A 13,653-nucleotide genomic window follows, 5' to 3' on the forward strand; every position below is an offset into this window, starting at 1 on the left:
ATAAATAATTTTTACCCCAGCGTATCACTACGCGCCAGGATAGTCACAAAAACACTGAATGCTTGCCGATGGTAAGTTCTTGTCTTTTCGCGATCTGGGCGATTTAAACAGCGCGCCGCACAACATGACGGCATAATCGACCTTCCTCTGTCGCATCCACTGAGTTTCAAGAATCTGCTTGGTTCGTCGAGCGATTTACATTAAGCACGAAATATCACCCATGGTACAATCTGCTAGACCCACGGCTATCTTTATGGCAGCCTGCCTGCCGCCACAGCGTTGTCTGCCATATTATTATCATGGCTAGAGATGGCCGACCGTGGCCACATTTCTGCGCATAGGCGTATCTGTGCAAACGCGATACAGCAAGTATTCTTAGTATGTTTATACGGCCTGAACTTAGTCTGCGTCAACGGGCGACTTGTCTCTCAGCTCTAGATGAGCAATTTAACTAAGTTCAGTACTACCCCTATAGCCTGGTGTCTTTAACGTACACCAGGCAGTAGTAATGCACGACCTCACGCCGGTACGATGCTCATACAGATTGAGAAGAGCAGGGGTGGGGAAGAATGAGGTGTACATGTAGTACAGAGAGTTTCCGAGGAACGCGAGCCATGTTTTTTCGGCCAGGGCAGCCAAAGTATGCATCCCAGGAAGTCTAACATTCTGTGGAAATGTGACGCTGGCAGTTGAGATAGAAAGGAAGAGTTTTATAACAAGGCATTATCTCGATCAGAAGATAATAAAAAAAAGCAAATGTTCGATATGAGCCGACGTCTACCTATGCCTAATATCGTTAAAACAAGAAATGACACGGTGAGAGCATATCCCATTTATTTCAGTGAAAGGTAAACGGAAGAAATGTTTTCAGCCAGAAAGAGGATGTTGTTTTCTTCGCTGCTGACAATTTGTGTTTCCATTGAATTAGATACTACAAGCGCCTACAGTGTGGTTTCTTGTTTTGACGATATTAGGCTTAACTGGACGTCGGCTCATAGAGAAGATTCATCTTTCTTAATTATCTTTAGAACTACGTGACGTCATGTTCTCGAACTTTCGAGTTCTATTCGAACCGCTAGCGTCACATTCTCACGAAGTTAGAGCTTTCTGCGATGCTTTGTTTATTTACCGGAGCTGAAAAACACAGTTCTCGTTCCTCAGGAACTCCAACCACTTCCTGTTATCTGCTCATATTTTTTTTTTTTTTTTGTTATCAACGCATTTCCAGTTTTTTGGAGGCCAAGAAAAAGGAGTTCACGTACTTTTTCATTCTTAATATTGAATGTCTGCCTTAGATGACCCTCGACTTTGAACATATTTGGTGCACATAGTTTTACCGCCACGTGACCATAGAAAAGAGAGTGAGCGCGACTGAAACCTGCCAATTCTCGAGCGACTGCTTCCGGGCGGAAAGAAAAACAATTTTGAACCACAAATCGTGTTCTGGGTAGGTGGGCTCTCAGGCCATGTTCAAATAAAAACCTCGGCAGGTATTAACACCCTGTCCAAATTATCTGATGTAAATCAAGTAAATCTGAATTACCTAAATATTTCCACCCTGCATGAAATGTATTTTGACGAAATCCTCAATCCAAACGTTTTTTCCGTCCGTCCGTACCTTTCCCATTGAATTTAACAGGAAATTTATGTCGCGTCGCCCAGAAATCAATTTAATGTTCCTATTATAATTTGAAAAAAAAATTTGTTGTCACGTGACCCGACGTCACGAAACCGACACAGAAATTAATTTACTCCGCTAAGTTTAGCGAGAGAATTTATGTCACGTGACCTATAAACCAATTTAGTTTCCTGCTAACTTTTTAAGGGATATTGACTTCACGTGACTTCTGTGCTAAAGTTAGTTTGCCTGTTAGATTTAGAGGAAAAATTAATTAAAAGACAGGTTCTTCTTCACTACCCAAAACGACAGTTTAATGAAGCCATGGGGAATTCTTGCCTTAACTCGCGCGCGTTGTTGGTTTGGTTACATCCATAGCGCAATTAGTAGGTCCAAGTATGTTTTTGAGCCGTCCTATGTATCAGAGAGAAGAAATAATTAAAAAAAAAAAATTCCATTTCGCAGCAGAACTGGTGTTCCCGAATGTTCTTTTTTCCCGCTGTCCATTGAAGATTGGAATAACCTGCAAAGGAACATTGTTGAAACGGCATTATCAGAGCTGTTTTTAAAAATATTCAATGTTACCTCTAAATACCGCAGTTCATTACGTCTTGAATAATTGTGTTTCATCTTGTGTTTGTAGTGTACACATTTTATGTATGTGCCCTTCCCCACTATAATGCCTCTTCAGGCGATGTAGGTGTGCAAATAAATAAAAAAACGAAATAAATACGGGTTCCCTCTCTTCCGCCTGTTATCTGTCCAGAGCGTCGGGACGTCATTGAAGGCATCCCAGAGTCAGGTTAATGGTGAGCAAGGTTTAACTGACCTTGCTAATGACGTAACTTTGGCATGGTTTTCTCTCCAGTTTAGCGCTTTCCTACTGTTGACGCGCCGCAATGGGCAAGTTGACGTCGAATTTTCAATTTGCTATTACGACCCTGCTATTTATAAGTTCGAAATAAAATTTAAGCCATAGATGCCTAAACCTCAACATTTACTGTTTGTTTTAATTCAAAAACCTTTTCAGCTCCCTTTTTAAGGGGCACTGGCAGGGTATTTTTGCTCGCCAAGGTTTTATTTGTACATGACATATGAGATCCCAAGTACCGAGAAAAAAAAAACAGTTTGCGGCTCGAAATTCGTTTTCTTTCCACCCGAAAACCGCCGATCGAGAACTGGCCGGTTTGAGTCGCGCTCACTCTCTTCTCCGCGGTTACGAGCCGTTTTCTATGGTTTCGACACAACCACCAAATATAATCAAAGTCTTAGGTCATCGAAGGCACACACATAATATTAACAATAGAAGAGAAATATGATACACATTTTTGTGGCTTCTAAGAAGCTCTAAATAAGTTGATTAAAAAAAACAAAAAGAAGTTGCACAGCCACGTGATTTCCGCCAATTCTGTCCTCGATATTTTTTCTTGCTCCTCAGTACAGTCTAGGTTTTGGTTTCGAGCAGTGTAGTTTTTTTTTTATTTTGTTAAAAATATATGTGGCGCTGTAGGAAATTATTGATTCCGTAGTCTTCTAACACAAATAAATCACCTGAAGCCGTTATCGGCGTTGTTTCGCAGCAGATTCCCTGGATGTGAACCATGTAGAGTCGTCGTGGCACGTACCGTCACAAAGTTGCACGACTGCATCGTGTCACATGACGTCACGTGGATCCGAGTCGTTTCTCGGAAAATTTGTTTTCAACCAAAATATAGTGAAGATTTTCCAGAATTTTTATCGTGGAAGCGTACGCAGCATTTCCTGGCTGAAACGTAGAAACCTTTCCATAAATTTAGCGGAAAAGTTGTCCTCTAAATTTGGCGGCTGTGTGCAGCAGAGTTTGTTCAGCAAGCTGTGCAGCACCTCAGTTGTGTCGCGGCAGTTCATGTGCGACGCACGGCAAGGAACCGGGAAATTTAATGTCTCTGCCAGACACGTGGCTGAAATATAGCAACTAAATTCTCATACTCAGTACTTCCTCGAAAAGGAACTAAGTACACTACTCATTACTACGATTCAAAAGAAACGCCTTGTCTCAGCTCGAAGGTAACGCGCTATTTTCTGGTTACTCTGAATCCGTTGTGTTTATGAAACAGCATCAGCTTCCTGTCATTATGATTTCTGGCGTGTGAACGCGCTCATGCGGAGATAACCGTTGCTACACCGACATATCATGGTGCACATCTTTGAATAATCTATCAAGCGTTTTCTCGTCGTGCAAATTACAGGCCCCAGCCGGGGTGAGAACTAGGTTGGACACTGTGTTGTAGACGTCCCCCTCGCCAACTGAACACCGTCACTCGTTACTTCATTAAACAGTAACAAAATTATGCTACTCGGGCTTTCTCCTCAGAAATAACTAAGTCGTTACTTCGTTTCTGAAAAAAGTACAAAGTTACAAGTCACTCGTTACGTACAATTCCCTGTCCTGGAACCTTTTCTTCATGTTGCAGGTGACGCAGTTTTTTTGCCGGCTTTACAGGTGTGTTCCCTCGCCTTTCTCGGTCTTCGCTTTCCCGATGTGAATCCTTTGGAGGGACATTTGTGGCCGTTAACACGCCTCGGCGATCCTCAAGCCGCCTCGCTGAATTTCATCTAGTTTTCTGCAACTCTCAGCCTGCGTCTTTGTGTTTAAATAAACAAAAGTATTACAGAATCGGGAGTTTTTTCTTATGACTTAAGAGATTCAACGTACCCTTGCCAGAAATATCACAGTTTCGTAGGGGACGAAATCATTTGACGTTTTATCCGTTGAATTTCCGCCGCTTACGTACTACTCAAATCAGTTTGCACACTTTCCTGGAGGTCCGACATTATCGTGACAACAATAATTTTGACGAAAATAATCCCTGGAGAAGGGGAACAAGAGGGACAGAGGACAAAAACAAATCTCCAAACACAGCTAGGTGACTGTTGAGCGACCGAAAAAATCCGCCTGGTACGGGTATGGAACCCGGAACCGATATCCGGACCAGGAGGATTTTTTCTGGTCGCGCACCAGTCACCTAGTTGTAACAATAATAATAACGGTATATGGTTTATTTTCGGATGCGACGAAGTAGGATTTGGGTCTGCCGAAGCCAGAATTGGCTTGTGTGGCTAAACCACCAGTAGTAAAGTTATAAATCAATTAATTTCAACATTGTGAAGAGTGCATCAGCACATAAGACACACAAACACACGCACACAAGTTTTAAGAAAAAATAACATTGAAGCATTGGTAAAGTTAGAGTCCAGAGTTGATGGTATCTGGATAGTCGCATTACATGAAGAACACGCACACATACATCGAAATATTAAAAAAATGAAGCACAGGTCCACGTCAAGCTGCCACGGTACTTGAGTTGTAATAAAACTCCCATCACTGGCCTAAGAAAAAAAATATTTAGAGCACAGTTTAAGACGTCCAGAAGATGAATCTGGTTCGTGCAGGCACACTTGATTTAAATTAGGCCTCGTAGGGCTTGTTTCAACTTTTTTTTTCGAATCCAGGTCCCACACTCTTTCAGGGAGACTGTTGAAAACGTCCGGTACATAATATATTCGTTGTCTTCTGCCATACCTCGTTGACATTCTCGGCACCTCATAACGGGTGATATGTCTGAGTGTCCGAGGGTGCAATGTGGGGAACTTTAAAACTGTCATCCCAAAAATGTCTTAAAACAACCGTCTCAGTAAACAGAGCATGACATAATGGAAGATTAATATGATCAATTTTTTCTAGTTCTGTTTCGGTATCAGTACCGTATATAATAGCAGACTTGTACGTAATCCGTTACAAGTAACGAAATTACTTGTCATCCCTTACATTTGTCAGTAATTTAGTAACGGAATAATTACATATTTTCTAGAGTAATTTTAAAGTAATTCCCTTACATTTTTGACGTACCGGATTCCTTGTAATCCGTTACATTTTTTTTGTCAGAACCAACCCCCCCCTCCCCTTCTAAATAAATTGCTTCTTTTTTTTTCATTTTTGTAAAGTCGAGCGCAGTTTCACTATCACGCGAATTGACCAGTGCAAAGGGAGGCTTGGCAGTTCAGTTCCGCAAAGCCTTTTTTTTTTTTTTTCAACATCAAGCCCCTGAACCTATTTTTTTAGACCCTAACAACAATGTCGAAAAATCAAAATAAACATTTCTACAAAAAAAAAAAGGGGGGGGGGGGGAGGGAGGGCGGAGGGGGCCAGGTATTTCCGCTTTTTTTTAGTCCCTCTGTTTTTTCTTTGCGATCGAAGACGGGGAGGGGAGGACACCAAGTGATTGTGCGCCTCTTCGAGAAGCTCGAGGTGGTAAATGCACTGAAAAGAATTAACAATGTCCTTCTACGACCATTTTCATAATGTCACAACACGAGACAACGCTCCGTCTACCCTTTCTGTGAGTCAGCGTTTTGCGAGCACTTAGAAAATGGTAATAGTCATCCCTTCTTCTTCCTGTTTTGCCCCCAGCAGGGCCAATCTTATCTCAAGCAGATATTTTTACAAAAAAAACATAATGGTGGCTGACGTAGACTCGATATTCTGGGCTTGAGGAGAGAGTGAAATTCGTGAGTGGGGCCATAGCGCGGCTTACTTCTACCCTTTGCTGCCCTTGGCATCAGCGGACGTCGATCTGGAGAACACCGGAGTGAACTGCAGTCGGTTCGTGCCCCGTGCGTTCTTGAACGGCGCCAAGAAAGGTACACACGGCAAACGTGCGTTTACAATTCCTTATTTTAACCGACGTTCTAATTAATTGTTGTTATGAGTGTCCTTTTTCTTTTATTACTTATATTTATATACTGGAAACTTTCTTTTATTCACCAACATCTCAAGTTAGGCTCGAACTGTTCAGAACCAAAGGAGAAGAATATCGAGCCAAACATTATTTATTATTTAGTTATCACCTTACTGTTACAACTATGTTTTGCTATTGATGACTTCCACAGCTTCGCGATTTAGACAATGGAGAATTTAGATCGGTCCGATGACTCCGATAACGATATCCGATACTTCGCCACCGTCTTTGCGTATGCATCATATCGTTATCGCGGGTATCGGAGGTATCGGAAGGATCTACTAAATCTCTCGAATAGCAGGCAACGCCTGCAACGACGAAGCTTTGCTCTACATTCGAGGTAAGTAGTACTTCCCTTGCTTCGCTGAAAAAGCTCAATGCAGAGCATGAAGCATTCGTGAGGAACAATATGGCACTCCCATCCAGTGCCTCAGCTCAAATGGTGTTCAGCGTAGCAGTCGACATATTGAGTAAGAAATAACGCAAAATGCCTGACGAGACTTTCGAGGGCCAGCTGTTGCTCAAAATACTCAAGGTCATTAAATGGAACAGGTGGCAAGAATAAGAACTTGAATAACCCTCTTCGCTTTGTTTCTTACTTGAGGACAATAATGTTGAAAGTAACGCCACGAAAGTAACGGATTACATTTTGGGGTAACGGTCAGTTACTTTCATGGAAGGGTAATTGTAATTGTAATAAATTACAATGTAGCCTTGAGTAATTGTAAATGTAATTCGTTACTATTTTTCAGTAACGTGTACAAGTCTGTATAATACTTCTAAATATTCCAGTCAAAATATTGTCAATTTACTTTTGCCATAAAGTAGAACAGCCACCATAAATGGTTATTCCATAGCGAAGAACACTGTAAGCCAAAGCATTAATGACCATCTTTTTAACATATTGTGGAACAAGTAATCTCATTATATAAAGTAGACAGGAAACACGTCTAAGTTTTTTACATACAGTTCCCTTGTGCGCATTCCATAAAAGGTCACCTAGATAAATTCAATACCTATATATTTTACATGGTCCACATAACCCACTGGAGTGCATTTATACGAGGGAAAAATTGATGAATGTAAAAATAGTGGAGTATCTGGGATAACAACTTTTAACGGACTCCGGAAACACACCAGACGTGTCTTTGTGTTTTTAATTTGCAAGTCATTTTGCTGAAACCATTCAATCAAATGTGTGGTTTTACGTTGGAGAAGAAAAATTGAATTTTCGTACTCTATATGGCGCAACAACAGTACAGTGTCGTCAGCATACTGATACAGTTTGCAGCTAACTATTGAATTTGACATATCATTGACAAAGACATTAAAAAGTAACGGAGACAAGATGGATCCTTGTGCAACTCCGGATCTCAAGGCGAGCTTTGAACTTTTTTTGGGACCTATGTGAGCTTGTTGAGATCGTCCAGTTAAATAATCTTTTAGTAGCTCCAGAAATGGACCTCGGAAGCCAATATGATAAAGCTTTTGGAATGGAATGCTGTGGTTAACACTGTCGAATGCCTTTGAAACATCCACAAAAAGAGCACATACGACCTCATTTTCTTCGAATGCGTAATGTAATTCATCTGCAAAATTTTCAAGTAATGGCTGTGTACCACGTCCGGTGACAAAACCATATTGATTATTGGATATGATTTCGAACTTTTCAAGAAACTGACTCATTATTTGCTTTAAATGCTTCTCAAAAATTTGACTTATACAAGACAAAATCGAGATGGGACGATAATTTTCGACCTTACGACGATCTCCTCCTTTATGAAGAGGCCTAACTCTGCATTTTTCAAGTTATTATGGATTTTTTTTGTGCAATGAAACCATTTAACATATGCAAAAGGACATGTTTAATTGCATCATAATTGAGGATGACGTCATTTGCTCTGATACGATCAACTACAGGTGATTTTCTAGGTTTAAAACTAAACAGCAGACTTTTCAGATCGCATTCTGATAACTCAGGAAGGAAAGCTGACGTCATGTTCGAATCCCTCGAGTGAATTGAATAGGCAACATCATTCTGCGGAACGCCCGAAAACTGTGAAAAAGTTGCGTTAAATTTATCAACAACTGAGCATGTTATTGGGCCAAATGCTTTTTCAAGCTCCTCATCTACTGAATTTGAAGGCTTCTTTCCACGGAGTTGGTTGAGTAGAGACCAAGTTTTTGCTCCATTTGATCTTGCACGATAAAATTCCTTTTGAAAGTGTCTCCTTTTGGTGGCCCAGAGGAGCGCATTTGCACGATTACGTGCGCAACGATATTCTGTTTTCAGTCGTGCATTTTGGGGAGAACGCCTGCATTTTCTCCACAAAATATCCTTATCTTGAATGGCTTGTAGAATATCTGCATTCAACCAAACATACTCCCCACGGCGTTGTCGAATTGCAAGAACTTTTTTGGAATCTTCAATAAAAGAATTCCAACTTAAATGTAAATTAGAGCAGACATCGTCGTAGTTTACGTTCCGTAACAAATCTTGCCACTGGTAAGCCGAAACCAGTTTGTCCTGTCACACCTGAGACTGCGGTGGAAGAAATCGGAAGAACTTTCAGTAGAAGGAACAGACACAGAGAACGTCTCAAAGTGTAATACGTGTATTACGTGTTATAGGTGTAATACGACATGATTAGCTACCACCAGCTCGCCTGCACTCTCACCGTCTTTTCACCAGTTTGTCCATTTTTTTATCTGCAACCTCGACCTGCTTTATTGTAGGACTTGTTTGTTTGATTGTCGCTTCACAAATTACTTGACACGCTGTGAAATAATCATCCGCCAGTTTTTGCAATATTACTGTTGACGTAATAATACTAGATGACGCACGCAAGTGTATATGATCTATGCATGATGATACTAACTTATCTGTCATGTATCCTTCCCGTGTTGGCCAGTTAATGACGTTCACAAATCCTACGTTGAATAGGACATTGAGATAGTCGCAGACAATTGAACTTGATGTTTTCAAAGAATCGATATTAAAATCCCCTACAAGGCAGATCTTTTCTACTGATGAGAGTCCCGCTAGTACTGTTTTTAGCTCGTTTACGAAAATAGTAGGATTTCTGGAAGGGGGCCTGTAAAACGCCAACAGAGACCAGGAGGAGTTTTTGTTACTCAGGTTCAGAGAAAATGACTCTGAATGAGCAAAATAAATATCGGTAACCTCACTAAGCAAAACTTCCCTAACTAGAATTCCTATTCTTTCTTTCTTTCTTTCTTTCCGGATTGACCGGGAATTGGGCAGAGACTAAAGGCGTGATGCCTGACGAGGTCTCTGTCCCCTTTACAGTTCTAACACAGCAGTGCGGGGTACATAGATTTTTGAACACGAAAATTAGAGAAAAGAACCTATAAAATTCTATACAACCCAGAAACAATAAAAAACAGGATCGATCAAATATCCCACGATAATTTTTTTCAGCAAAGAAAGATAAAAACCAATTGGTCAGAAACATGTTTTATCAATTCAAAAGTGAAATATGGACATGATTCCACCACCCCTGGCGCCTTGTCGCGTGCGAAATAAACTTTTGTGCCCAGAAATGAAAAAAGTATAAAACAGATTGTCATCGACGTTAATTTCAGTTAAAACAGAGGCATCACAATCTTTGCAACTTTTTTTAACGAGTGCTGAAAACGGATCCCAGTATTTTATTAGACTTCTGATATTCACATGCAAAAAGGTAATCGTCTCACCAGAATGAGGACATAACAGTTCACGAAAAGATGACAAGTCGGGACATTTAAAAAACCGTTCTTCCATCACTCTAGCCCATCTTGTCAATGCCCCTTAGGCTATTAATGCGAATGACCGGAGATCCGTCCTTCTGCTTTGCAAAAATCTTTGCGGTTTTTTACCCACACGAACTGATATTCCTTCGTCTTGCCTCTAGATCTAGCCTTCCAAAAAGTTCCTTGTTGATTCAAGTGAGGTTTTCATTAAAGTATAGTATAGGGAAGCCGGGCAGAGATCTCAGTTTGCCCCGCGTTGCTATCCAGGTCTCTTTTTTGGTGACGGAATTAAACCTTACAACCACTAGAGGAGCGAAATTAGAATCCTTCTTCGGAGGCAGGCGATGAACCGTCATTATGTCAGAGGGTTGAAAGTCCTTAATGTTTAGGCTAGAAGCCAAGTTGTCAACCAAACCCCTGACGTTCTCGGTTGGTTGGTAAGGTAGTCGGCGGATTTCCATGTGGCTTAATCGGCTGTACTGATCGGAGTCATTCAACTCTGCCTGTAATCGGCGTATTTCGGACCTCTGCTCGGTTACTGCTGATGTCAGAACGCGTACCTCACTTTTCAGATCTTTTATTTCACTAACATTGACTTTTACCTGTGCCAGCAATGAATCGTATTGCCCCGAGAACTCCAACGACTTCTCGAGGCCCCTCATCGTCTCAGTTAACGTTTTGACAATTACTTTCACTGTGATGTGCAAATATCGCTTTTATTATAAATCGTTCATTTTTGCTGGAAGTTGCGTCAACCCATTAACCTTTTCTTTCAAAGGGAAGAGCACGTGCAGCTTGTCATCGATCGCACTCAGTTGGAGAGTCAGGTTGTCTTCGTTGATCATCGTACTTGTAACCACACCACCAAAGCTGCCGTTCTTATTGTATTTCATAGCGCGGCATTTGGGACACACCCAACTCTCCCTTTTTGCCTTGCCCATGGTATTGAACGCAGCGTCCACAACTCCCGTGCACGTTGGTGCAAGATGATAGGCACCGTGACCCTAAGAACAGCTCAAAACTCGTCCGTCTGAAGGCACAGCCTTTTGACAAGCTTAGCATAAAGACGAATCGCTTGCTAGGGGGAAGCCATACCACGTTGCGAAGCGGACATTTCCCAGTGGCCACAATAAGGAAGGGCAGCCAAAAGATCCAGTAAAGAAAACGCCGGCTCACCGAACGTAACCGTAGAGTACAAACACACCACGTTGCATAGAATCAGGAGGGCACTTAAGACCCTGCGCTGAAGTTTGCGTTAACGTTTGCGCCGAGTAGGTGTATCCAAAGGCCCGGCTGCAAGCCCAGCGCTGAAGTACCCTCAAAAGGACAAGGCCGGCCGTCGAATTAGTATGACGATCAAGATGGCGAGCATGGAGGTGGTCGAGCGGTTGCCCCAGACGATATTGTCGGCCGCTTTATGGCGAATTCCACTGGGCGTTTTGGAGCGCGCCGGGATCAGTTCACCAGATCCGGACTGGACCACACGATCCGAACGGGGTCACGCCGCCTACGGATCAAAATGGAACATGACCACCGCTCCGGGATCGGCTGATGCCTTTCCCGGGAATCCCCTTTCCGCGGCCGCCGCGGTCGTTTTGAAAACGTTTTCGCAATCGCGGCGCTAACACGTGTTCGACGCACGAGCGGCAGGAATGGCTCAGGCGCTTCTAGCAAAGATTGCCGGAATGCCCGTAGCGCGGCCGAATACCTTCTCTTTTCCTTCCTGGAAAACGAACCGGCTGTCGAGCCAAGGGGTAAGCAAGCGGCCATTACGAATTCTTCTGATGTCGAGACAATCTAGGAGCCCAGCCTGATCTCGCCAGATGGGCGAGATCAGGCGAGATGCCCTACGAGAAAGGAAGTCAGGTGTGTGCGCCGAGGGCTGGCCCGGCTGGCTTCCAGTTGAATCCGCCGAAATCGTGGGAGCGACTTTTCTCGGATCCAGATAGAGATCTGGAGCGGGAGCTAATCCAAAACGACCAGTGAAACACGTCGGTCTCGATCCCGATCGCCCAGTGAAATAGGCTCGCTCCAGAAAAGTCGATCCCGGCGCGCTCCAAAACGACCAGTGAATTCGCCTTTATTTGAAAGAGCTTCGGGCCACAGATCCAGGAACTTGCTCCGCCTTGTGCAGATTGTAAGACGTCACCAGTGGTCTTACATCGACGAAACCCATGAACGTAAAGAGAAATATTCACTATGATCAAAAAGAACGACCAATTCCGGCGACATCTTCTTCTTCACTTCAATAATAATAATAATAATAATAATAATAATAATAATAATAATAATAATAATAATAATAATTTTATTGCACAAATATAAATACAATATATACAAATGCGGGTCCGTCAAAAGCCAATAGCGGCTTGTGGGACTGGACCCGGCAGCGGCGTAGAAAATACCAAAACTATTCACATGAAAACCAAACAAAAGCCATGAATTAATTGAAATGCAAAAAGAAAAAAAATATTAAAAATATTAAAATTATTATTAATAATAATAATAATAATAATAATAATAATAATTCTATCTGCTCATCCTGGAAGGGGCCCATGTGGTGGTGTGCGGGGCTAGGCAGATAGGTGAAAACCCTTAGGCAGAGCGCCTTCCAGCCCGCCGCCACATGTAAAAAAACAAAACCGATATATAACTGTACAGAAAATACACACTACAGAAAGTGCGTAAAAAGGAAAGAAAAGAAGGGGGAAAACATGTATCACATTATGTCGAGGATGCCAGCTGCATCCCATACATTCTGGCAAGCTATCGTGACTCTGCCCCGTATGACGGCAGTGGGCTGCGAATACTGAGCGTAGTTGTAAGTTGTCAGTCAATGTTTCAACTACCTCGTTCCATCAATGGAAAGGTCAAATTAAAATCCCGTTATCCAGAATGCACCGCATCATTTGTCACTTGCGCAGTGGACTGCGTGAATTGCTGGTCGATCTTCTGTTCTCGAGGCCGACAATATTGAAGAGAACCATTCTCACAAAAGGTCACAAACGCACAGTTACCGTGTCGCCTACTCCACACCTCGCAGGAACCTTTGGCTGTACTAAACTGTACGATGGTAATCGCGCGACTGCTCGGCGTCCAGTTGCGATCCGTGGCCCCGTCCCGTTCGTGCGCGTGCGCAGACATTTCCCGAATTTTTCTCGAATCTTTGCCGAACTTTCTTTCTAAACTTCGGCATGCGAGGAACTTCGCCGAAATGAAGTTCGGCAGATTCGGTCCACCACTAACTTTTACGGCGGAGGTGATAGACCCCCTAGCAATGACGCTCACGCCGGACTGGCTGCTCGGCAACGCGCGGGACCTTAAATTTCAGATTCGGACGGCGTGTGTATCACTCGAAGCGCGTTACCCCCCCCCCCCCCCCCCCCGCGCCAGCGTTCACGCCGCTTCATGGCGACAGTGTGCGGCTGCTAATCGCAAACTATTAACCCACTTAGCCCCCCCCCCCCCCCCCCCCTTCTACCCCAGTACACGCCGCTTCGCCGC

This window comes from Ixodes scapularis, unplaced genomic scaffold (assembly GCF_016920785.2).
Source record: "Ixodes scapularis isolate PalLabHiFi unplaced genomic scaffold, ASM1692078v2 PGA_scaffold13__105_contigs__length_92229423, whole genome shotgun sequence".
In the NCBI taxonomy this organism is placed as follows: domain Eukaryota; kingdom Metazoa; phylum Arthropoda; class Arachnida; order Ixodida; family Ixodidae; genus Ixodes; species Ixodes scapularis.